Here is a 27312-nt window from a genome sequence, read left to right on the forward strand (position 1 = left end):
TTTACCGTTGTACTGTTCGCATGGAGAGCTGCATCAAACCAGTCTCAGGACTGAAGACCACAACAACAACAACAACAACAACTGTTCGCTTGGAAGTCCTAGAGAAAAGTGGGATTAATTGATACTCAAATGCAGGTACTTTCGCGTAGCTTCGGAAAGAAAACTGCTGATGGAAGAAATAGCCTCTGTGACACCAACAAACAACAGGAATAATTAAAATCCTTTGGCACCTACTTATCCATCACCTCACAAAATCCTTAAAATACTAACCAAACTAGAAGAAGTTTCGAAGGTGTTGCAACGGCCTTCCTCAGGGAGATTTTAAGAACGAAAAATTGATTTAACGTTTCTTAAGAGTTGCAGGGTCTATCGATTCACATCGAAATTCCATTGGACTCGACCCCCGTATGGGTAGCAAGATAGCGAGAACAGTCTACGAGGAGAAGTATCCAACAATTCCATAGGAACCTTGACATCTATAAACGGAGTGCTGTTCCCCAGGCATCTGCTGATACTGTCGAAACAAAGTCTACACAATCTACAGAATAAAGCAAGGGCAAGTCTGTGCGGGGAATGTCCTGAGAAAGATCACTGCAACATGGCCGAAACTTTAGTATTGTATTTCATGACGGACCCTCACCGAGAGTCGTACGTGTTAGAACGCAGCTTGCAGGGTTCTGGAAGATGCACCAGCCCGGGATACATTCCACCTGGCGGATAAACGACGAGAACCGGTGTACCCGCCAGTCTGTACGTATTTTTTAGACGGTTTCGCACGTACGGCAAGGTGAAGAATGTTGAGCTGATAAAGCCGGCCGGGGTGGCCGAGCGGTTCTAGGCGCTACAGTCTGGAAACGCGCGACCGCTACGGTCGCAGATTCGAATCCTGCCTCGGGCATGGATATGTGTGATGTCCTTAGGTTAGTTAGGTTTAAGTAGTTCTAAGTTCTATGGGACTGATGACCTTCGAAGTTAAGTCCCATAGTGCTCAGAGCCATTTGAACCATTTGAGCTGATAAACATTCACACTTTCACATGGGGTAGTAATAGAGATGGACAAATGGGGTACACAAATTATGTCTTGGTAGTGGAGGAGGGACGGGGGATGTGTAGCATCCTCTATGACAGGCACAGGATAAGGGAAGGAAGAAAAAGGACTGCATCACGCGGCAAGACAACCAGAAGGATCTCTATCGCACGTATCGGCGCACAGTGGAAAGAGTAATTTGGTGAAACGGGGAGGTGTAGGTATGGAGACAAATTTTAGGAGAAGCCCTTTCTAGATCGGAGGAAGCGACAGAAGGCAGGTTTGTCTCGGCGTGTTAACGTCCGTACCAAGTCGCGGTGAGGCTCGGAGTGGGCAGCAAAAATTCGCTCATCTGGGCGTGGCAGGCAGCTCTGGCCGCACGAGGCCCGCGTGGGACGGCAGATTCAGGTTCAGGTACAGGTACAGGTTCTCCGACCCTTCCAGAATCGCAAACACTTGCGCTCCTCGTCGCGTGGGCCGGCCGCGCCGACGAGTCGAATCGGTCGTTCCGGCCAAATCGCTGGCTGACAGCTTGAGATGTATTGTTCTCATTGTCCTTGGCGCCTACTTCGCTGAGTCTCAGGACGTTCAGAGCAGGATAGGTCACACAGCGGACACACAACGCAGATGCAGACCGTCGAGTCGCGGATCACCCACCACACGAGTCATGCACAGGTTTCTGAGGTTTTCCTGTCACTTAGGCTGTCTGAGGGAAGTAAATAACAACGTGGATTCTTTCTTCTTGTAGCACATTTACCCTTGCGCCTTATCACCAAAAAAGTGGAGTAGTGCGTGGTTAAGAAATTGAAAAAATGTTGGAGAGGAGCACGAATCAAATCGCCACGCTGCAATTGTTCCTTAAACTGAATCCCCTCTCAATAGACCCCGTTATTGTACACCAGAGCGCTTATTCCTTAGGTCATCAGTCTTGTAAATGGTGTTATGTGGCCTGCCACTACTGCTGACCGAGACGTGACAGTGGTTAGCACAATGGACTCGGATGCGGGAGGACGCCGGTTAAAATCTCAATTGGGCCATCCTGATTTAGATTTTCCGTGATTTTCCTAAATCAAAAGGCCAGGCCAATTTTCCTCCCCATCCTTTCATCCACTCCGAGTTTCTGCTCCGTCTCTAATGATCACATTGATGACTGGACGTTTAATCTTCCATCCTTTCTAGCCACTACTTCCGCTTGTGTCTCTTCGTCTCAGAGTAGCACACTCAACTTCCTCAATTATTTGTCGGACGTATTCCAGCGTCTCCCCCCTATAATTTTTACCCTCTTCAGCACCCACTATTTCCATGGAAGCTATTCCTTGCTGGGTTAACACATTTTCTATCGTTTTGACTCTCCTTTAGTGTTTTCCACTTATTCTTCTCCTAACCGATTCCGCGGAGAACCTCTTCATCTGTTATCTGTGAACTGAATTTTCGGCAATCTTCTATAGCACTTCATGTCAAAGCTTCGATTCTCATCTTTTATGTTTTTCTGTCATTGTCATATTTCTATCACATTTATCATGAGTCCACTTCTTCAGCTTATTTTTCCGTCATGGTCGTATTTTATCCATTATAATTCTATTTTTTCCTTGACTTTTAGAACCGGATTGTACAACATGTGGCTTGTTACTCTCTTACGACATTTTATGATCTGAATATGACTGCTACCACAATATAAACCGGTCATGTTACTTTATTAACTAGCAATCTAGACAAATAAAGGTTATATTGAGAATTATAAAATTTCTCTAAAATTAAGAAATAAAACAGTTTAGAGACACATTTGACAAGTATTTCAATGATGTTGAAATCATGAACAGCAATCGACAGTGTCAAATGTTTCTGTAATCTACTTTTTCTTACTTGAAGACAAATAATTCCACAAAAGTTTGACCATTCTTTGATATTTTTTATTCTCTTGTTTAAAGAGCATAAAATATACTGATCGTATCGATCGTTATTCTGTTATGAGTATATATTACAAAGCAAAGCAGAGAAGTTTCTATTCAATTTCAAATTCTATTTTTTTGACATTAAAGAAAGAAATCTATAATTTTTACACCTATAAAGCTTTGTGACATATTTCAGTTTTCTTTCAGATCACTAATTTCTTAATTATCTTGATTAAATAATCTTTTTTCCAAAAGTAGACCTCAAGATGGCCATTTTTATATCCCATTTTCGATGATCTGTTTAGCTATAAAGATTGGGAAACAAAATTTTCCTCGAACCGGTAATTAACCTGATCGTAATTATCGTGATTATTTCTCACGCCGCTCAATGTATTGGATACCTCGTTTGCCCCCTTGTCATTCTTCGTTTGGCTATGAAAATTCGGACAAAAGTCGACTGTGTAATTTATAGGGAGTTTTGTTCCCGCACCCCCCAAACATTTGACCAAGAGAGATCATCATGTAAAATACAAGGTGCAGAAATGAAACTCCCAAGAAGAATAAAAGACAACACAAAACACGAAACAATGCGATAAGGATTACAGGTAGAGCCAACTGAAAGCAGAATAACCAAATATCGCAACATCTGGTGCGAACATGTGCAAAGAATGGATGGTAAGACAGCTTTGCAAACCAACCTTAGCTTATAAACAACAGGGAGAAGAAGTGCTGGAAGACGTAAGAAGGGGCAGACAGACGATCTGTGAAGACGGAACAGGCTCGCTGACTAATATATGAAGTGTACAGAGAAGAAAAACGAACAAGAAGCAGCAGCAGTAGTAGGTTAAGGTGTGAGCGTGGTGGTTGCCTCGTAGCTCGTCCAGGAAACGGGAAGTGTGGGCGGCGGCCCCGCGCACAAAGGCAGCGCGACACTGTACGGTACGAGCCGGGGGCATCCCTTAAGAGCCTTGTCGTGTTTCCGCCAGAGCCGGCAGCGGCGGCGGCAGCTTAAATTCGCACCGGCGCCGCTACCGCTAGTTACCGCCGCCACGTAATCAACGCACCTCATCAGCCACAGAGCTGATTGCTCCACTGCTTGTTCCCCTGTAAAGGCAGGCGGCCTACCGTGATCTCACAAGGAGGGGGCTCGGCTCGAAAAGTGTAGGCCTGAGCCGTTCGCACACGGACCTTGTATTCGAACGTTGAGCGTTGCGCGTGATGATGAGCTTCGGACGTCATACCGTGGAAAAAGCACGCTAGGGAGTCTTTCCGAACATGCAGAGCAGGAACTACCGTGTCAGATAATCTGAACGTGCGTTTGAGCGTAGACCAATGAGATGGAAGAATGCCACTTATGTCACATGCCCGCCATCCTCCTTTAGTATAGAGTCGCGAGACACTACATTCGTTTTCAATTGAATCCCATATGTATGTGATGTGTTGGTAAATGTGCCAACACCTTGTAGATAGAGGAGGCCGAAATGCACGCAATCTAACGCAGACGGGCGTGAATTCTGGAACAGGATAAGTAGTGAATTCTCATAAGAAAAGTATGCAGCTCCTCGAATACTTATCTTTTATTCTTTGTTGTGAATACAGCATTCTTGATGAGACATTTCATACGATAACTTTCAAACTATGTAAGGCTAATGGCGCCTTGCTAGGTCGTAGCCATGGACTTAGCTGAAGGCTATTCTAACTGTCTCTCGGCAAATGAGAGAAAGGCTTCGTCAGTCTAGTCGCTAGCAAAGTCGTCGTACAACTGGGGCGAGTGCTCTTCCGTATCTCGAGACCTGCCTTGTGGTGGCGCTCGGTCTGCATCACACAGTGGCGACACGCGGGTCCGACATGTACTAAATGGACCGCGGCCGATTTAAGCTACCACCTAGCAAGTGTGGTGTCTGGCGGTGACACCACAGTATGCATGCTGCTTCTAAGCACCAGAAAATTGAGGATATCTCGAAAACCCATTGTTGATTGTAAGATTTATTATAGTAAAAGGACAGGAGACGTCAATCATTTACAGTCCTCCTGATGCCGCACTACAGACCATGTCTTGTGGGTGCCTGAATGTCTTTTTCTTTTCTTTTTTCTTTTTTTTTCAGGCAAAAGTGTGCTTCCAGGCGTTAAGGTTAAGCCGAGACTTTGTTGCCATTTTATATACAATATTTGCTCCTAGTTGTGCTACCTAGACCCCCACCGGACTGTGAACTACTGTTAGTCTTGCGCCGCAATTTACAACGGAGTTCGAAACCCATACACTCAGTGAGCCCCGTCTATTGTGTTATTTTTCGCAGCCGCGTGACATTCCATGAAACACACATTCTTTTTACAGTTCCGGTGGATGTGATGACCGGTGAGTTCTTAACACATTCATAGTCGGAACACAAGCCTTTTTTTTAAAAAAAAAGTGAAAGCTTCTGTCCTGTTTATTACATTTTTTGACATCTATACATGGATAGAATCCTTACTCGTACTGTCCGATCAACACATACACCAGAGCTGGGAAATGCTGAGAGAAGGAGCGTGCGTCTTACGCAGTATCGACGCGAGCTCTGAAAAACAAAAGAGTGACAAAGTTTGCAGTGGGCGTCGGGAATCGAGCTCTGCAATAAATAGCTACGCGAGACCAGCAATAGTTCACAGTTTGAATGGAATCCAGGAAGCAGGTATGCACAACAGCACAGCTCACAGCACCTGAAGAAGACGACTGGAGTCGGTCGTCGAAAAACTGCGCAAAACTCCGCAGAACACCCAGAAGCTCACGGCGAGGAATCCTGAGAAATTACGACTTTGTCCTTTAACAGTGACACAAGAAATCAAGCCGATGCAGTTGATAAAAAACGGAGGATACAGTGTAGCGCCACTAGACACCGAGGTAATCAGTGAACCAGCCGAGTATGATGAAAGAAGAATGCGACCGTAGTACGAGTACGTTTTAAGGCTGGTTCAAATGGTTCAAATGGCTCTGAGCATTATGGGACTTAACATCTATGGTCATCAGTCCCCTAGAACTTAGGACTACTTAAACCTAACTAACCTAAGGACATCACACACATCCATGCCCGAGGCAGGATTCGAACCTGCGACCGTAGCAGTCGCGCGGCTCCGGACTGAGCGCCTAGAACCGCTAGACCACCGCGGTCACGTTTTAAGGATTCCACGCTGTACGAGTCTTTTTAAATCTGAGTTTAGCCAGGCGCGCATTCGCAGTTGGTCTTCCAGTATGACCCTAGTGTCTGAATCATTACAGCGCCCTCGTTTCGTGTTTTGGACCTTCTTTCACATACCTCTTCTTCGCTGGATGCTTTACTGCAATCGGAAACCAACTATTCACCCAAGTTGTCATGTGAATCGCCGTAAATCTTCTGGGCATTCATACGTGCAGGTAATAACACATGCTTATCGACCTTACCTCCCAGAGCGCATCTTATATTACGCATTACAGTAACTCACATCACAATGGCTATCGAGATCATAAATTGCACATTATGTTACTTACCTGAAATCACAATAGATAATTTGTGCCATGGGTCGGACTGAGAGCATCGCGTGAGTCTGACAATTTTGGGCGGACTATAATGAGTGTTTGGATTGGCTATTTGCACGCGAATGCTCACGAAAAGAAAAAAAAAATCAGGTTCCTGTACTAGTCTTGGCGGGATATTTAAACTGTCACTTCGAATGCAGGGCAGTCACGGTGCAATGCTGAGACTGACTCGTAAATGTGGGATGATGGGACGATGAACGTCAATAGGAACGAGAATAACGACATGCTTAATATCTAAGATAGAAGCGAAAAGTAGGAGAGAAAGAGAGCGAATTCTCGTATGTAGCAAGCAAGATTACTTGGTATGACCGAAGCATGGATGACATAAGAAGTAGATTTGTACAGCCGAAAAACTGATAAAGTAGTTGTTAGTGAAAAGAGTAGATTTTACAAACGATGTCTTCTTTACAAATATGTTCAGTATTTCCAGAAATTTGAAAGTGTAATCAAAAGGCTGCGATGCTTCACTCGTTACTTCCAGCAAATTCTCTCTGGATTCTCTCTTTTTACATGTGCGTGTTTCAGCACACAGTAAACCCCAATTTAAAGCAAAAAAGGAGCTAATAGAAGCGTGAATTTTGATAATAACGTTTTGTGGTTCCCACATAACAGGAAGGGAGTATGAAAGATAGGAGGAAAGCCTTGTATTGTACTGTCGAGTGCGTTGTGTTTTCACGGTCGAGTGCGGTAAGAGGGAATAATGGCCCTCGAGATTGGCAACTAACGTACCGGATAGCGATCGGAAGCGGGTCAGAACATCCGCCGCGGTGTTAAAAGTTTTGTTCCCACAGTTTGCTACATATGTTGACAAGAGCCACGCTGATCACAACCTCCAAAAGCCGACGATGTCACAAGTCTGGCGGTAAACTGTTGTAGCCGTAGATGTTTCATTCTTCGGAAACCTACTGTGACGAACCGACTGCTTATCTATATAACTAAACGGCTAACCCAGGGCACGGTCCATGTTGCAGGTTTCCTATCCAACAGCTTCAAGGGGCTACAAAAATTTGATTTTCAATATTCCGTGCAATTATTGATCGAATTTAAAAATTTAAAACGCTCTCATGAATTACTCATGAAGAGCTATAATCTTATGTTATAGACTGAACAAAGCAAGCCAAGTACTACAGAAATTGTGTATGTCTCTCGAGGCATGTGTAACTCGTGGTACACACAGTACCCAACTCGTTTCAGCCGGTATTTGAGATGAGAGCGCACAGAGTTTTATCGGATTTTGCAGATAATTTCAAGCCTTTATGAAACTTCTTCTTGCTGATGCCTCCCCTCCCCTCCACCCCCTTCCCTACCGCCCCGAAGTATGCACCAAGAAATCAAAGGGGAAAAAGTTATCGCTTTCTACAGTTTCGCTTTCCATGCAATAAAACTACAGCATCTGTTATAATGACTTTTGAAATTACTATGTCTTTCTTTATTATTAACTCTTTTTGCAACACATTTTACAGACAGTAGCTACATAAGCCACTGAAGGCACCTGGAAAATTATATCATTGTACGACTCATGGTTCGGATGATACGGCGTTTTATACGTGGGAGTTCGATTCTTCAAGGAAGCAGGAGTGATGATTCACTGGTTTATTTATATTTTCAGAACGCTGCTGACTCAACATTATTCCTTGTACCCATATTTAGGCTCAAAACTCACTATCCGTATTTGCTTCAGCAGTACTGAAGGTTTCAGAATTGTCCTGGCAACCACCTGTACAGAGTACGTATTTATTACATTGAACGCGTTACTTGTCGTTCACTTAATAGATCGTCAGTGATTTACGCATAAACCTAGAAGAGTCGAACGCATGCACATTTTCCAATTATTCCTGCGTTTGGTTCTGAGCACTGTGCGACTTAACTTCTGAGATCGTCAGTCGCCTAGAACTTAGAACTAATTAAGCCTAACTAACCGAAGGATATCACACACATCCATGCCCGAGGCAGGATTCGAACCTGCGACCGTAGCGGTCGCTCGGTTCCAGACTGTTGCGCCTAGAACCGCACGGCCACTCCGGCCAGGCCTGCGTTTGGCACTGACTGTTTTCGGCCTATATTCAAGTTATCTGGCAACACTACAAATTTCTCGATGTAAAAGATAGAATATTCCAACACTAATTTTTATTTCAGTTCTGCTGGCTAAAAGATGCCAAAGTGAAACTAGTCCTGAAATGAGAGTGCCAAACACAGGAATACCTCGAAAATGTGCATGAGGGTGACACTTTCAGATCCAAGCAGAAATCACTGACGATCTGTTAAGTGAAAAAAATCGAAACGCATTTACTACATTAAAAACGCATTATTTTGGTAGCAAGAAAGATATTTAATAATCTGATGTGTGGTTTAGGTGCCGCGTGATACACCATTTTTTCACGGTAGTCGCACTTCATCCTTACGTTTGCTGAAGTATCACACCTGTCTAGCCTGCAGCAAGACGTAATTTCGTTGTTTTGAAAGTGGCGTTATGTATTTATTTATTAATTTTTCCATTCGAATGTTGCGAAGATCGATTAGGCGCTCACTTGAGCAAAATTTTTCTCTGCTGCAGAGTCATTTTTAATTACCACCACTGTCGAAGGAGTAAAATATATTGAAGTGTAATTTGCTCTCTTGCTTGGCGGTCGTCGTATCGAAAGGGCACAACCTGAGGCGCGTCCTCGTATTTGTAAAAAGCGTTCGAATAAGATATAAGGTGACTCTGCAGAATATTGAAGTTGCCTTGAGTATTCTGAGGTTACCCTCTAACCCTATCTCTGTTCGATGTAATCAGCCCGCAGCCAGCTTAGCACACAAAAAAGCACGTAAGAGCAGAAGAACGGAGGGAGGTTTTGTGTGAGATTACGCCACCTACGGAGACCGCTACGCTTCTTGCACACGGCGCTGCTGCTGCTGCCGCCTGCTTTAGTTTGGCAGTAACCGAGGATTTTACGGCTCCCGGCAGCACGGCAGCAACACAGAAAGTGAAGCAGCGCTGGCGGAGGGCTGGCCCTCGCCGGCCCTATAACGGGTCCCTCGCCCGCCACCTGCCACGTCCTAACGGGACCTTCCGCCCGCCTCCCCTATCCCTTCCAGACCCTTTCAGCCCTCACCCCCGCCCACGCCTCTACCACCACAACAGCACAGCTGACCTGCTCCTCGTGGCCTTGTACCGACCCCTACTCGCTTCCGCCTGCCGCCGGAACTTACACTTTCCGCCGTCGGATTGTCTGCGCTCCGCATTGCCGTGCTACCGTTTCTAAATACGCCCCACAGTTGCAGAAAGTAACGTGCTGTACTAACCCCTGAGCAATGTGCGACCATTGTTTTCCTGCTGCACTTCGCATGGCACTTCTCTCCGTTCTGTTCACCCCCTCCCTAGGAATAAATTCTAAGATATTTGAATATATTTGTCAACCTATGATTATCCTTCTGGTGGTCCTCCGCAACAATCCACGTGGATGTTACCACATACCCGACATGTCCTCCTTTTGTAAGGGAACAAAATCCTTTATTCGTAAAGATTTAAATAGATTCCGAAACCGCTCCTTCTCCCCCATCACTTCTATCTTTTTAGAGGTTAACTGTCATTGATTTTTTTAAAAATATTATTTTCGTATATTGAAATCATGATTTTGTACAAAGAATAACTCTTGTAATTAAAAGTGGTCTATTGCTTCTTTTTAAAACTTAGAAAAATCTCTTATGGTTGTAAAATCTTCTGTGAACCTGAAATCATCTTGGATACTGGAACGAGATTTCACTCTGCAGCGGGTTGTGCGCTGATATGAAACTTCCTGGCAGATTAAAACTGCGTGGTCGGCCGACGTGGCCGTGCGGTTCTAGGCGCTTCAGTCTGGAACCGCGTGACCGCTACGGTCGCAGGTTCGAATCCTGCCTCGGGCATGGATGTGGGTGATGTCCTTAGGTAAGTTAGGTTTAAGTAGTTCTAAGTTATAGGGGACTGATGACCACAGATGTTAATTCCCATAGTGCTCAGAGCCAAATGAACCGTTTTTGAAAACAGCGTGCCGGGCCAAGACTCGAACTCGGGACCTTTGCCTTTCGCGGACCAGCGCTCTACCAACTTATTTTTCTATTTTTATTTTTGTTCGTTCTATCTGCTCGGAGCGGACGTCGCAAAACACCTGTTTCAGTTCTTCGTTGATCCATTAACTCAGTTTTTTTAGTTTTATTTCTTTTTTGTTACAGAGGGCAGCTAACCCTCTGACCGAACACGCTGAGTTACCGTGCCTGCATTTTTCACAGAAGATTATGTAAAGTTTAAAAGGTACGAGGCGAGGTACTGGCAGAAGTAAAGCTGTGAGGACGGGGCGTGAGTCGTGCTTGGGTAGCTCAGTTGGTAGAGCACTTGCCCGGAAAGGCAAAGGTCTCGATTTCGAGTCTCGGTCCGGCGCACAGTTTTAATCTGCCAGGAAGTTTCATCTTGGATACTATATCTTCTTAAAAATTAAAATTCCTCACGTTATCTAAATCTTCTTAAAAGTAATAAATTCTATCGAGTAATTACATCATTACACGTGCGTTACATGATGGAATTTGTTTCTGTACTCGTCTCACATCTGCCGCTTCATCGTACACGCTACCTGGGCACGCCTAAAGGCTTGACTCAAACTTGCACTGTCTCTGGCGTTTCCACCTGTGGTGTCGGAACACTGCTACCAGAGTTCCTCTCGCGTTGGAGCAGAAACTGTGGCTTTCCCTGCTTCATGTCGTTGTACCTCCAATGATTTCATCCACACCACCTATTCATTTAATGTCGGTGAATTTAATTCTATCTATCCGCAGATGGAAGGAACTGCAACAGCTTCTACAGCAGCAGTGATCTGCAGAATACAGGCGTGAATGAGGTGGGAGTTTACAACCAGCAATAAGCTAATGGCCGAGCTAAAAAGTGCCTGAGATGTGCCGGGCGCAGCTGCGAAGAAAGTCTGGTTACTCGGAAGTCAAAAAGGCCACTAGTCATCGGCAGTTTTGCCGAGTCGTGAGCAAACACTTTTAGCATTAGCGTGACGCGGCGTAAGCAGCTCGGCTGCTGGTTTCCTGTGCTGCTGAGGAAATTCTGTTGCGCCGCGGGTCGCCCGGTAGCTTCCTACCAGGCCTCAGAGAACTGGCGGCCGCGAAGTGGGCCATAACTGTCGCATCGCGCGAGGTTACTGACACCGGACCCGCGGCGAATAGAGCCGGAGGAACACGCCGCAATCGCCGGTAATGCGCAGTGGCTGCCAGGGGGAACATTAGATTAGCCTCGAACACTACACGGGCTCTTCAGCCATGATGGCACGGGACTGCAGTATACAGGGAACACGAAGAGAAACGTGTGGAAGAACTGGATTGGTTACTACGAGGAGCGTCCAGTAATGCAACACTTTTTTTTTCCTCAGCCAGTTTTGTTCAAAAAATGCAGAATTTGTTCTGATACACTGTAGAATTTTTCTGCTTCGGCCTCTCTAGTTTCACGAAGTTCTGATAGGTGATGGCGCTATATGTAGCCTTACAAAATGGCGTCTTTAACTGAGGTCCTTTCCAGGTAGTGAGACATCAGAGTTTCTTTTGGCGGGAAAGCATAGCAGATATTCATAGCCGCTTTCAGAATGCCTACGGAGACATGGTGAATAAAAGCACGGTGAGTCGTTGGGCGAGGTCGCGCAAACCTGCCCGACCTCCCACGTGGCGACCGGCCAGACACACCTCTGGCACATGCAACGTTGCAATGTGCGAACACTTTCCTCCAGGGCCGGCCGGTGTGGCCGAGCGGTTCTACGCGCTACAGTCTGGAACCGCGCGACCGCAACGGTCGCAGGTTCGAATCCTGCCTCGGGCATGGATTTGTGTGATGTCCTTAGGTTACTTAGGTTTAAGTAGTTCTAAGTTCTAGGGGACTGATGACCTCAGAAGTTAAGTCTCATAGTGCTCAGAGCCATTTGAACCAACTCTCATCTGAGGCGACCGACGAATCACCATCAAAGACCTCATTGCACAGCAGGACGTCCCTGTTGATAGTGCTGACACATTTGTTCACCTGTTGGGGTACTGAAATGTGTGTTCCCGCTGGGGTCCTCGCTGCCTAACCGAAGAACAACGAAAGACCACGTGTGAAGAATTGCTTGCGCTTACGAGGTTGATCGTGACAATTTTTTGTCGAACACCATCACAGGCGATGAAAAACGAGTTCATCACTTCGAACCAAAAACAAAATAGCAATTTCTGGAGTGCCGCCACGCCGCATCCCCACCGAAGAAAAAGTTCAGAGCTGCACCCTCAGCCGGTAAAATGATAGGCGTCATTCTATTTGATGTCCTCCCTCATGGTGCGACGATCAATCCAGAAGTGTATTCTGCTAAACTCAGGAAATTGAAGAAACGACTTCATCGTGTTCGTTGCCACAAAAATACAAACCAACTTCTCCTTCTGCATGACAACGCAAGGAGTCACAAAGTCTGCGCACCCGAGAGGGGCTCACAAAACATCATTGGAATGTTCAGTGAGCCGCCTGAACGTAGTTTTTAGGTGGTTTCCCACATTCAAGTAAGTAAATACCCGGCTGTGCCCACATCCCGTTCTCAGATACACGCACCGAGCGATATTGAGGTAGTGTAGTCGTTGTAACACTGGACTCACATTGCAGAGAACGGCTTCAAATCCCCCGACCTTATTTCGATTTTTTGTGATCTCTCTAAATTCCTGAAAGCAAATACCGAGATAGTTCTTTTGAAAGGGCGCCGACGATTTCCCTGATCCGAGCTTGTGCTCCGTCTCTAATGGGCTGATATTGAGGTGGTGTAGTCGTTGTAACACTGGACTCGCATTGCAGAGGACGGCTTCAAATCCCCCGACCTTATTTCGATTTTTTGTGATCTCTCTAAATTCCTGAAAGCAAATACCGAGATAGTTCTTTTGAAAGGGCGCCGACGATTTCCCTGATCCGAGCTTGTGCTCCGTCTCTAATGGGCTCGTAGTCGACGGGGCGTTAAGCGCTAATCGTCCCTCCTTCAGATATATGCCTTGCAAATGTTATAAAAGTCCTATGTTTGAATAGGAGAATCACTCTAGATGCAGGCAGAGGGGGTATACAGATTTCCTACCGTGGCGGGGGATGGCGAGGGGAGGGGGGGGGGGGAGGAAGAAGGAGAAGCGTGGAGTGGTGGTTCAAATGGCTCTGAGCACTATGGGACTTAACATTTCAGGTCATCAGTCCCCTAGAACTTAGAACTACTTAAACCTAACTAACCTACGGACATCACACACATCCATGTCCGAGGCAGGATTCAAACCTGCGACCGTAGCGGTCGCGCAGTTCCAGACTGAAGCGCCTAGAACCGCTCGGCCATGCTGGCCGGCGGTTATTCTTCCTGCTAACACAAACCAGTAACACGCAGAAATTATGGTTCTTTATAAATAATTAATAGTGGATTAAAAAAAACTTTTACTCATAGTTTAGTTGTAAATTTACGCAGAATAGTTTAGTTGTAAATTTACGCAGAAACTCACACGTATTAAACATCGCTCACAGAATTTCCAGTGCATAGTACAAGTTGAAATCAGAAACTTAGGATAACAGTCACGGTGATACTTAACAGTCACGTGGAAAACCTTTTTTTTCCAAATTCGGCAGTAACTTTATAGAAAGATCCTTCAACACTTAGAACGTTGCACGTGTTTATATTTCACAAGAAAGGCAGCAGAATAATGCAACAGCGCGCACGCCACAAATATCACGCCCAACCGTTCACGCGACGTTTTAGCAGCGGTCTCCTCGCTGCTCGTTGGCCGTTAGCTCGCCGGCAAGGTAGCTCAGCGTGTTTGGTCAGAGAGCTGGGTGATCTCTGTAATGAAAAAACTGAGTGAAGTTACCAACAACGAACGGGTGCCATGTGACGTCCGCTACGACCAAATAATCGAACAAAATGCAAAAAAAGTTGTGTTTGTGTTGTTTTCATCATCATTCGGAAAAATGGCGAGATTGGATAGTTACAAGGTTGGGAATTTGTACGGGCACTGAATTCCACGCCTTTGAACGCCCCACAAACCGAATTCGTCGTCATTGGGCATTTGTAACGGCCCAAACTGCTGATCCTGACACGCTGCGAAAAAATATCGTCAGAGCGGCGTAGGAGAGTACGAGTATTTTGGTGCATGCTTCAAATCGTGCTGCGCTTGTAGATTTTGAGCAGCATCGCCCACCGGGCAGCAGTAAAGGAAGTCGCCAGCCGTGAATCACTGGAGTCAACAGCACGGCAAGGGAAGTGGGACAGGCAGCCGAACCGAGCAACGGTGCTCGCCTCGCCTTACCTCGGCCAGCGCGCTGACGTCGCCGTCTGCGTCATTAGCGCCACGCGGCGGCTCGCTCTGATGTAAGGCAGACTTACCGCAGCATTCATTTCCACATTCTCCGCTTCCTATTGCCAAATGTCCCAATTCTGGGTGCTCTTCGGCCTTAGGGAAACCATGCATATGTAGTATTTTACCTCTTAACTAAGAGCCGTAGCGGTTTTCTTAACATTCGCTTTAATCAGTTGTGGAAGCACAATATGATCGAGATTCGGATGACTTGTGTCAAAAAGCAGGATAAGTCGGTCACTGAAGCGAAAGTTAGTTGGTACATCACGGTGTTTAGTAGACATAGTTCTAATGGTATGACGCGCCCCTACCTTGTTCCTGATACTTCCAATACTAGATCTCTAACGATGTTCTTATAAGGCAACTTTTGCTCTCCCCCCCGCCCCCCTTCCTACGTCGCCCCCCCCCCCCCCCACACACACACTCACATACACACAACGAGCCTCGATCTCCGGACCTTTGCATTTATGCTCTTGATGCTTTTCACTATAACTTCAAATCGACTGAGCATGAACGGACCATTGCCTCACACCGTCGCATGGTAACCAGTGTGCTTTTTACAGTTACGTTGACTGCCGGATTAGCCACCTCTACCAAAATGAAGAATCGAGTGTACAGGCGTCGATAAATGGGAACGTTTTGATCCCAATATTTATTTCGTGTTCGTTAGAGAAACCGTATTTCAGTAATCACTTTCAAAACGTGCCTCTGATCACTATGGGACTTAACATCTGAGGTCATCAGTCCCCTAGAACTTAGAACTACTTAAACCTAACCAACCTAAGGACATCACACACATCCATGCCCTAGGCAGGATTCGAACCTGCGACCGTAGCGGAATCACTTTCAGAGCATCAACAAAATCGAATAAATAGCCATATTGTTCATCGTAAACACCACGGCCATCCGACCACACGGCTTTTCAGCAGTGGTCTATTCACTGCTCACTGCTCACTTCTCACTGGCTCTTCGTAACTGCTCCAACCTGCTAAGGATCCCAACAGGGGGATTTTCTTGGCTGCTCAGTAGTGTTCCCCTAACGCGTCATCAGGATTCGCCTTCCCCAGGAATACACTGTTTTTTCTGCAGAACTTCACGCGATCCTGAAGGCATTGGAGCAGATATGGTGTACTCAGGGCAAACACTTTCTGATTTGCTCTGACTCACTGAGCGCATTACAGTCACTGCAGAACCTATACCCAGCGGAGAAGTTGGAACAGCTGATTTACGACCAACTGTACATCCTCCAACGACAGGGCAAGCAAGTGTCCTTTTGCTGGGTGCCAGGGCATGTGGGCATACCGGGAAATGAACAAGCTGATCGAGCTGCCAAGGACGCCTGCAGATTACCCGAGGTGACACAATGTTCTATTCCTTTGCAAGTCGTCGTTTCTGTGCTGCGGCTGAAGTCTATGCAATTGTGGGAGGAGGAATGGCTGGCGGTGAGGGGAAAATAAGCTGCCGTTGGTGAAACCCACCATCCAGCCGTGGTGTTCCTCCTGCCGGTCACCTAGGCGGGACGAAGTGACCCTTACACGTCTTCGCATAGGGCACTGTCCTCTTACGCATGCCTTCTTACTACGGCGAGAGGAACCCCCGCTGTGTGATGCCTGTGGCGTACGAATCACTGTACGCCACATTTTAGTTGAGTGTGATTTATATCGTTCTGTCAGGGCGGAAGTTGATATTAGTGGGGATCTGCCCTCGATTTTAGCCGATGACGAGGCGAGTGTCAAGAAAGTTCTAAGGTACTGTGGTGTTTCTGGGCTTCAGCCAAAAATTTTAGGTTGGAATTTTTAGTGTGTTGCCGAGTGGCTGACCACTCCTTTTTATTCTTGTAACAGGCTGAACATGTGCTATGTGTTTCATTTTAACCCCTTCCCCTACTTTCTCTTGCAGTTCTCCCCTTTCCATGCTGCTTTCCACTTTGCTACTGTTGACGTGCACACTGCCTATGTAAACCGTCACCTTTCATTTTAGTCTTATTTTTGCACTTACTGCATTTTAGTGCCACTCGTCCGTTATTGTTTCCGTTCGGGCGCTAAAGACTACACTGTTGAGCGCCTATAACACCATATCCACCACCACCACAACCTGCTAATTCTGACACTCCGCGTAAAAAATGTGTGAACGGCTTTGGACAGTATTTTGTGCTTTCATAGCTGCTTAATGTTACGAAAACCCTCTCAGCAGTTATTTTAGGTGCATGTATTAAGCTACGATCGATTTCATTCTATAAGAACATCCTCATGTGACAAAACGGTAGAAATGTGCCGGTGTCATCATTTAAAATTCTTAATCTATCGACAAAACGTGAAAAGGTGCATGCTGGAATACGACAAGTACCATGCTTCTTGGATATAAGCATAGCCAGCTGTACGTGCTGGGTACGGAGAAACATGTGTTATTTGTCAAATTGTAGGACTTCTATTGCTCAAATGATTTCAGCTCTATACTCATCGAATTCAAACATGGTTTGCGTTTTAATGGAATGTGAGCAGAGAAACGTATGAAACTGTGACAGCAGAGCGAAGCTGAGAGTGGAGTAACGGCATACATGGGGTGGGGGGGGGGGAGAGGTGGGCTTACGTCACGCCCCTCCGCCCTGCAGTTTTGTCTTCACTGTGGACTGGCAGGGAAGAGCGAGCGCCAGGTGGATGTTTTGTTCTCTGCCGAATCCCGGCGTGGCCAGTCGCAGGGGCGACCTTTGTTCTTCGCCGGATAGCCCGCAGTTAGCTGGAGTGCTCTGCCCGCAGGCGTCGCGTACAAAGCCACTGCTCTGCCTCGCGTGGGCGGCTGACGCAGCAACGGGAATAGGATTCTGGTTCAGAGCCGAGGAGCACAGGAAATCCAAGGGCATTCTGGTTGTCAAGCTGCAGTGCTGTCCGACATTGATCTTACTTGTACATTCGGAGGATGGATGCATTTAAAATCGTTGCCATACGGTAATAATATTAATGAAACAGTCGATGGAATTAAGATGGATCATTGATCGCGGAAGTAATCGTATAAGCCAACCACCCAAAAATATATTAAAAGCTTCTTCCAATTAAATTGAGGTGTCCTGACGGCACACAAAAATCAATAATTTTTTGCCATTGTTTCTTCATCGCTTATAATTTAGTCCAAGCCCCTCGTTAGACCAAAGGCTTCTCTCCTGTCAGCTTATAAAACAGACGATATTAAAACATGGAGCACTGTGAGTGTTAAGTCTTAAACACTGCGTTTCGGTGGATCATCGTGTCACAAGAGGTAAGTGTGTGTGGTGTGTGTGTGTGTGTGTGTGTGTGTGTGTGTGTGTGTGTGTGTGTGTGTGTGTGTGTGTGTTCGGCATTGGGCAGTGCCCTATACGAAGGCGAGTGATGACCACTGCATTCCTTCCTGGAGTCCGAAAAGAAGTGCGCCATGGTCGAATAGTCGGTTTGACCGCCCGCAACTTCTTGTTGGCCATTTCCAGTCACTGCCTTCCTCACGCAGCCAACATCCTTTGTCACCTACTGCACGACGTTAGTGTGGACTGCGGCGTTTTCTTGGCAGGCCGCTTTCGCTGCTCTGTCAGCTTCCTCATTCCCCCCGATTCCGACGTGTTCAGGGACCCAGCACAAGGCCACCTCTTTCTTCTGCCTGTCCGCAGGAGGAGGATCGTGTCCTGGACCATCTGAACTATCCTGTCGGCTGGCAACATTTGCTGAATAGCCTGCAGAGCACTGAGGGAGTCAGTGCAGATAAGGAACTACCCTCCACCAAGACGTCTCGTCTACTCCAGTATCTTCTTGACCACCCGCAGCTTTGCTTAGTACACTGAGGAGGATTCTAATGATTAATTTTTTTTTTCTTTCATCAGTCTTATGACTGGTTTGATGCGGCCCACCACGAACTCCTCTTCTGAGCCAACCTCTTCATCTTAGAGTATCACTTGCAACCTACGTCCTCAATTGCTGGATGTAATCCAGTCTCTGTCTTCCTCTACAGTTTTTATCCTGTACAGCTCCTCTAATACCATGGAAGTCATTCCCTTGTCAGTGTTTTCAATACATCCCTTTTCTGTCAGATTCTGCAAAGAACCTCCTCATTTCTTACTTTATCAGTCCACCAAATTTTCAACATTCGTCTGTAGCCCAACATCTCAAATACTTCGATTCTCTTCTGTTTCGGTTTTCCCACAGCCCATGTTTCACTCCCATACAGTGCTGTCCTCCAAACAACAGAAAATGTGGGAAGTTGAGAGTGCACCCAGCATTGATTTGATCCGTCGGTAACCACCATATGCTCGCGATACCTCAATAAAATGCCACTGAAACCCCCTTTAAAATAATAGGCGGACTGGTGGTCCTATTGTGCTCCGCCATGTCCATATTAAGCCGAGCGGCTCTAGGCGCTTCAGTCCGGAGCATTCCTGCTGCTGAGGTCGCAGGTTCGAATCCTGCCTCGGGCATGGCTGTGTGTGATGTCCTTAGGTTAGTTAGGTTTAAGTAGTTCTAAGTTCTAGGGGCTGATGACCTCAGAATTTAAGTCCCATAGTGCTCAGAGCCATTTGAACCATTATCGCAATTTCTACAGTGTTTAATTTCCTCACAGGTAAAAGCATCTTCTGTGAAATGGTTGGTATTAGAACGAATTCTATCAGCTAAGTCATTTCCGTGCGAAAATTTGAATTATCATTTCTAACAAGTAAATGTAATTATTTGTTTCAGTAGTGTTCTGTACGTACGAGTCCACAGCCGCTGTGAATTTCTTAACGGGAGTAATTTTCCTGCATAAGCTGTTGTTCCATTTTGAAATAAACGCTTTAGTTAATAATATAGCGGTTTATAGAGATAGTCGGTGCATGGAGAACGTAACCGTTTCCCGAATGTATCAAAGTGCCGGGTGATCTCTGCTGTCTGGTTATTTTTTCCAAGTCGGATTTTATGTCCAAGATAAATGTACTCCTTTACTACATCCGGAGGATGTTTTCCGATGCAGACCGTAATACAGACAGGGCTCAAGACTTCGGTCTTTTGAAGGTTAATTTTGAGGTCTGCAGCTTGGGAAGCATATTTGAGTTCTCGGATAGTTGCTGAAAGTTCGTTTATGTCGTTGCTAAATTATCTGCAAAGCGAAGATGCTAAGACGTTTTCCATCTATGTTGATACCTTTCCGTCCCCAGGGTAGAAAGTTCAGCACATCCTCCAGAGCCAAGAAGAATAATTTAGGAGAGATTGTGTCCTTGTCTGGCGCCTCTTCTCCCTGGACCACTGGCAAGGTCCCGCGAGAAGAGGCATCTCCTTAGCATTCTCGAAATGTACTGTAGATTTAGACACGTTCCATACTTCATTATTATTTCTTAAATTGCAAAACTTTTGTAGCTCAGACTGTTTTCACGTTAACTTCCAGTTTCTAGCATGGAGAACATAATTTGAGGCAGTTGCAAAGGGGAATATAAAAATGCCGGATCTGTGATGTTTGTTTGCGGGGGGTGCGGGGGAGTGGGCAGAGGTGAGGGGGTGACTTTTGCCGCCGCAAGAAGTTGCACGCCGTAGCGGCAGTAAAGCGCCCGTTGACCTCCCCCACATCTGGGCTCGCCCCGGGGCGGCAGTCGCATCGGGTCGCCCATTCAGCCCGGACGCGCAAACACCGGCGCCGGTGTTTTTTAAAGCATCCCAGCTGAGCTTATCTGCCCGCGGGGCGCACTGCGAATGCGACTACCTCGCAGTGCTTGACTTACGAAGTTAGTGTCTGTGGCAGCTTCCTAATGGCAGAGCGTCGGCCCCCGGCGGATTTCGGTATATCCTGTCCTCCCTTATTATGCTTCGTGCTAATTTTATAAGACGTGGAGGTGGAAAATGTACACGGCATTGCGGAATGTGGAATGTATGATTGGTGCACGTTTATTTTACACGCAGTCCATCCGTAGATACCATTCCCCAAATGGACAGCAAACGGTTCCGTGGCGAGTCTCGATCTCAGTGTGTAAAGTGTCAGACTATAGCGAAGGACGTTACGCCGCAGCACAGAACGTAGAAGTCGAAGTTTGCCCGCTCTTTAAAGCAAGCATTGGCGGCGATCTGTGACAGATCTGAAGACAGAGAACAATGCTGTCGCAGGCACGTGTCGGAACACACTGTTCGCCACATACGGTGTTTACGAGCATGGAGATCTGCAGCACATGACCCTCAAGTGTTCTCATACCGATGCAACGATATCGTCTATTCCGGCTGCAGTGGGCTGGACAGTGGATGTAGGGAAATGTGTCGCCTTTCGGGTAAATCACGTGCCTCGTAAACAGTCGAGTGGTGATGTACCTACATCTATACTCTGTTAGCATAAGAATGAACTTGTAAACAACCACAAACGCAATGATTAGTCAGAAGCCGTAGCGCACGTGCACTGGTAGTGTTATGCTCCTGGAAGTAGGTCCTACTTGTGTATTAGATATCTTATTACTGAGTTACGTTAATTGTAGTTTTTATTTAAAAAATCTTGTACAGTCACAGTCTCTGTACTGTTGTGTTCTGAATGTGGCGCTCTTAATACGCAATTTGAAAATGGCTGAGGCTGCTTCCTGCCCCGTCGCGAAACAAACGTGTGGAATACGGTTAAAAAGTGCCGAGAAATAGGTTGTGCTTAATGTTTTTTTTATAAATTTACAGAACTGATGGAGTTTTCCGAGAGCCTGTATTTGATACAGCTGGGACACAAATCAGCTCTGGATGTTTAGCGGAACCGGTAGCGTAGTAGGTTGATAATTTGGTTCAGTTCTTGGATTGCTGGTTCAAATTTCGCTTTCGACATCCTTTTCTTTCGTTCAGTGTGAAATACCTACATCTCGTAAATGTAAAATTCATCGTCATCTTTTATGAATAATGCACGTAGTCTTGTGGCTAATTACATATTGCCCTCGAAATTCCTGTTTGCATTTAAAATATAAATTCTTAATTGTCGATATTTTCTGAAAGATTGTAAATTTGCGTAAATTTAGAAAAGAAAACAATTTAATTTTTAGGATAAAAATGAAAAACCAAATACTCTTTATTTGGACTGTTTCCATTTTTTTAATACCACATATGTACACCCTCACGACTAGAGTGATTAGTGTCGTAGAAACATGAAAAATAATCATTTCGAGCACACCATACGAACGCTGCATTTTTACATTTGCTCCTGTACTGTTACAAACTAATATGACATAAATGATCTGGAGCTAAGAGATCTGTCGTGAGAAATAACAAGACTGTTAAGCTGCCAAACGCACTGGAAATAACGCACGCAGCTTTTTCACATCTCACTGCCGAACGCTGGCGGGATATAGAACGGCACTCCATAAAAGACGAGGAGAAAGTGCGGCGCTTGGGTGGCTTCGTGGATTCTGTTGTTGCTCGACTCGTTATCAACGTTGCAGATGACAGTTCCGCAACTGAAATGTATTTCTCGGATTCCGGTAAGGAAGGAGCTAAGAGATTAGCAGACGACAGACTATAATTGATAGTATTCAACAACATGGTGAAATACGTGCACTACGTTTTTGTATCACACATAGGTCGTTCAGAAAAATTACCCTGTTTTCCATAACTCTTGTTTGTAGTTAGAATATTACGTTAGGCGAAGACGAGAGCATTTTAAGCTTTCCATCTGGGCACCTAAAAAGTGTGCGTTAGTCCTGGAATTTTGCCGGATATTATTTCATTTTCTTTAAAATTAAATGTGACATGACGTAAGCATGAACATATTTATGTGTGCGATGTGGAATAAATATATGATGATAATTTAAACAAACCGACAAAAGTTATGTAATAGCGGTAAGTGCGATAGGCTACCGTGGCGACAGTGTCTCGGTATATCATTGTACAGCTGTTAACTGTTAACCGAACTGTGTCGTATCGACCGTGCTGAGCAATGTTACGTCCAATGTATTATGAGTTTTTATTTTTACGTACGTATGGCACGACGGCAGTAATGCTACTTTAAACCGCTAACGAATATGGAATGCTGTTCTCGCCCGTGTTTATTACGACAGCGGTTACGTATTAAAATGATCGATGTACATTTGTATACCCCCGCCCCCCATGAACCATGGACCTTGCCGTTGGTGGGGAGGCTTGCGTGCCTCAGCGATACAGATAGCCGTACCGTATGTGCAACCACAACGGAGGGGTATCTGTTGAGCGGGCCAGACAAACGTGTGGTTCTTGAAGAGGGGCAGCAGCCTTTTCAGTAGTTGCAGAGGCAAGAGTCTGTATGATTGACTGATCTGGCCTTGTAACAATAACCAAAACGGCCTTGCTGTGCTGGTACTGCGAACGGCTGAAAGCAAGGGGAAACTACAGCCGTAATTTTTCCCGAGGGCATGCAGCTTCACTGTATGAGCATGGAGAGCTGCATCAAACCAGTCTCAGGACTGAAGACCACAACAACAACAACAACAACAACAACAACAACAACAACATTTGTATACACCCACAAAGCGCAACGTTATAAATTTAAGAGTATAGCATTACGCACATGAAAGTGGCAAACAGCCGAAATCGGCTCATAATGACATACATGACAGTGACTGTATTACTGCCTGGGTGTAAAAATAGAACTGCCTTTAAAGTAAACTGTCTTTAAAGTAATATTGTTTACGTTTTTTCAGTTACAACACTCTAGATTGATAAGGACAAGCACTTCTCGTTCTCTTACATTAAAGAAACAACTATTTTAAAATCTACATTACTAAAAATCAAAAAAACAAACAAAAGGAACAAAAGCGTGTAAGGCTCGTTTATCTTGGCTGACCTTTGTGTTATACACTTGCTGCTTCTTGACGTCATACTTCGTTCTATTCGAAAGCGACCACTTCGTCGTTGGATATGGCGTAGATTCCTTCAACACAACAATCCCACCGGGATCAGCCGCATCTTCATCTGTTATGTCAACAAATGATCTCTGTTCGGCATAACGCACCACGCATTATGCAAAACCACATGTATGTAAATTTCTCTTGCACAGTTAACCAGATAAGCAGTTTCTTTCATCAGGCTATGATTAATTTATGAGATGAAAATGAGATGTTTTAAGCACATGACTTCTTTGCCGCGATACTTGATAGCACATTTACTTTCGTTTGCAAGTGGAATGATGTACTGTTTATCGAAGAGACATGTTGAGTGTTGCTAAACTTTTAATTGTAGTCATTGTTCAGACTCGAAATTTATAGCCTTTCTGTTTATTATTGTAGAAAGTACACGGTTTTCTATTTGGGTAACAATGGAATGGCCGAAAATTACATAAAACAGTGAAGTTCAATGTTAATATGTTCGCAAAAGTTTGTTTAGGTGGCAGTAAAATATAAAGTTTCTCATTTCTGTTCTCTACCTTTCCATTGGTTTGATGCTGCACTCCGGCTTTTTGATTTGTGCTAATTTTCTTATCTACACCCAAGATCCTCTACGAACCTGTGTCAGCTAGACTCAGCAAGAGTTCAGAAAATATCACTCACGTAAGACAGCTCGCTGTTCTCTCACATGATATCGTGCAAGTGGCATTTGCAGGTAAATACACTCCTGGAAGTTGAAATAAGAACACCGTGAATTCATTGTCCCAGGAAGGGGAAACTTTATTGACACATTCCTGGGGTCAGATACATCACATGATCACACTGACAGAACCACAGGCACATAGACACAGGCAACAGAGCATGCACAATGTCGGCACTAGTACAGTGTATATCCAACTTTCGCAGCTATGCAGGCTGCTATTCTCCCATTGAGACGATCGTAGAGATGCTGGATGTAGTCCTGTGGAACGGCTTTCCATACCATTTCCACCTGGCGCCTCAGTTGCACCAGCGTTCGTGCTGGACGTGCAGACCGCGTGAGACGACGCTTCATCCAGTCCCAAACATGCTCAATGGGGGACAGATCCGGAGATCTTGCTGGCCAGGGTAGTTGACTTACACCTTCTAGAGCACGTTGGGTAGCACGGGATACATGCGGACGTGCATTGTCCTGTTGGAACAGCAAGTTCCCTTGCCGGTCTAGGAATGGAAGAAAGATGGGTTCGATGACGGTTTGGATGTACCGTGCACTATTCAGTGTCCCCTCGACGATCACCAGTGGTGTACGGCCAGTGTAGGAGATCGCTCCCCACACCATGATGCCGGGTGTGGGTCCTGTGTGCCTCGGTCGTATGCTGTCCTGATTGTGGCGCTCACCTGCACTGCGCCAAACACGCATACGACCATCATTGGCACCAAGGCAGAAGCGACTCTCATCGCTGAAGACGACACGTCTCCATTCGTCCCTCCATTCACGCCTGTCGCGACACCACTGGAGGCGGGCTGCACGATGTTGGGGCGTGAGCGGAAGACGGCCTAACGGTGTGCGGGACCGTAGCCCAGCTTCATGGAGACGGTTGCGAATGGTCCTCGCCGATACCCCAGGAGCAACAGTGTACCTAATTTGCTGGGAAGTGGCGGTGCGGTCCCCTACGGCACTGCGTAGGATCCTACGGTCTTGGCGTACATCCGTGCGTCGCTGCGGTCCGGTCCCAGGTCGACGGGCACGTGCACCTTCCGCCGACCACTGGCGACAACATCGATGTACTGTGGAGACCTCACGCCCCACGTGTTGAGGAATTCGGCGGTACGTCCACCCGGCCTCCCGCATGCCCACTATACGCCCGCGCTCAAAGTCCGTCAACTGCACATACGGTTCACGTCCACGCTGTCGCGGCATGCTACCAGTGTTAAAGACTGCGATGGAGCTCCGTATGCCACGGCAAACTGGCTGACACTGACGGCGGCGGTGCACAAATGCTGCGCAACTAGCGCCATTCGACGGCCAACACCGCGGTTCCTGGTGCGTCCGCTGTGCCGTGCGTGTGATCATTGCTTGTACAGCCCTCTCGCAGTGTCCGGAGCAAGTATGGTGGGTCTGACACACCGGCGTCAATGTGTTCTTTTTTCCATTTCCAGGAGTGTAGATGACTGTCGTCTTGTTATACACACACAATACGTTCCAAAGTCTAGCAGTGGATTATAAATCTGCGATATAGGCCATCTTCTCAGATAATTACCTCCAAGGAAGTGTGTCTCACGAAAAGCCATTTATTCCCTCACGCCATAAGTGAATGGAACGAGAACAAGGAATGAAACGGACGTAACTTTTTTATTATTGTTATTAATGGTTAAAATCATAGTAAAAATTCCCGACCGTCCATCCAGTTAAGTCCATGCCACGTCGAGTTTTTGCACGATATAAGGAAATACTCCATGACTTTTGTCACTTCATTGTATATCCCTTCATCACGAGTTTTTTTCCACCCGTGAACCTTTTTCCATAATTTGCAGACTTGGTATTATGCATAAGTTCAGCTAAGCTTCTCGACCTGGTACTGAAGGCTATGAATGAATATAGGAGCCTCATCAAACCACACATTCGTTTTCAGTACGTAAACATGTTTTAAGTCTCATGCTGAGTGCTTCTGTTGTTTTATTATCAGCAAATGAATGCTTATGCCGTGTACTGGGTTCCGCTGCAAAAAGCATTTCCCCAGACAATGACGTCCCCACACTGAACTCGCCGAGAACACGGGTTCGATATGTAGCTGTTGCTTCTCGCTCGGCCGCTGCAGATTGCAGGGCGTGCGGAATCGACGTTGAGATACGGGCCGAAATGTAGCCGCGTACCGAAGACCGATGCGTTCAATTGGCCGGAACGAATCGCTGATGCACAGTTATGTCTGCTGCTGCGATCGGGCCAGAAACGTGTGTGTGTGTGTGTGTGTGTGTGTGTGTGTGTGTGTGTGTGTGTATGTGTATGTGTGTGGCTGTAAGCCTCGCCTTGGCGCAGGCGGGGCGTTCATTCTTCAGCAACACGGTACAGACATCCACTGTCCCTGCTGCGCATGAATAATCTTCCGCTAGTAAACGGCACGCGAAAACTGCATCACGTCTGCGGAAGCAACAAATCTTTCAACGGAGATGATGTTAAATATTGGTTAGATAGCTACAAATTTTATAGAACATTGGGAAATAACGTGATATTCTGTTTATTTGTATGTGGCGTTACCCTTCAATTTAAGAGCACCACCCAGCTACGCTCTGCAGGTTCAGAGCATGCAAAAGCGCACACTGCGCTGTAGAGTGAAAAGACTCGATGTGCAAACAGGCCCATCGGCTGCGATGTCTTTCAAACTGTCATCACATTAGAGGAAACGAAAAAATTATTAGTAAAGTAACTAAAAATCACTTCTCTATGAAAATCCAAAACGCACCTGAGTAATTTAAAAAAATGCGCTATTTTATTACCGAATGTTCTCTTACAGTCTGTCGATATTTCTCAGCTGCCCATTGTATCTAAATATCTGTTTCAGAAACTCACTGCTGAAGTGTAAGCCAAAGAGGTTGTGGGTTGTAGTAAGGAAGGGTGTTGTACGTAGAGGATGGTGTAACTAGGAACACACAGTGTTTTTTCTAGTCGGCGTTTCGATCTAGCGACCAATTCTAGAATCACATCAAGCAATGCGTACTAGAGATC

The sequence above is a fragment of the Schistocerca serialis genome, chromosome 9 (genome assembly GCF_023864345.2).
Source record: "Schistocerca serialis cubense isolate TAMUIC-IGC-003099 chromosome 9, iqSchSeri2.2, whole genome shotgun sequence".
NCBI classification, from domain to species: Eukaryota; Metazoa; Arthropoda; class Insecta; order Orthoptera; family Acrididae; genus Schistocerca; species Schistocerca serialis.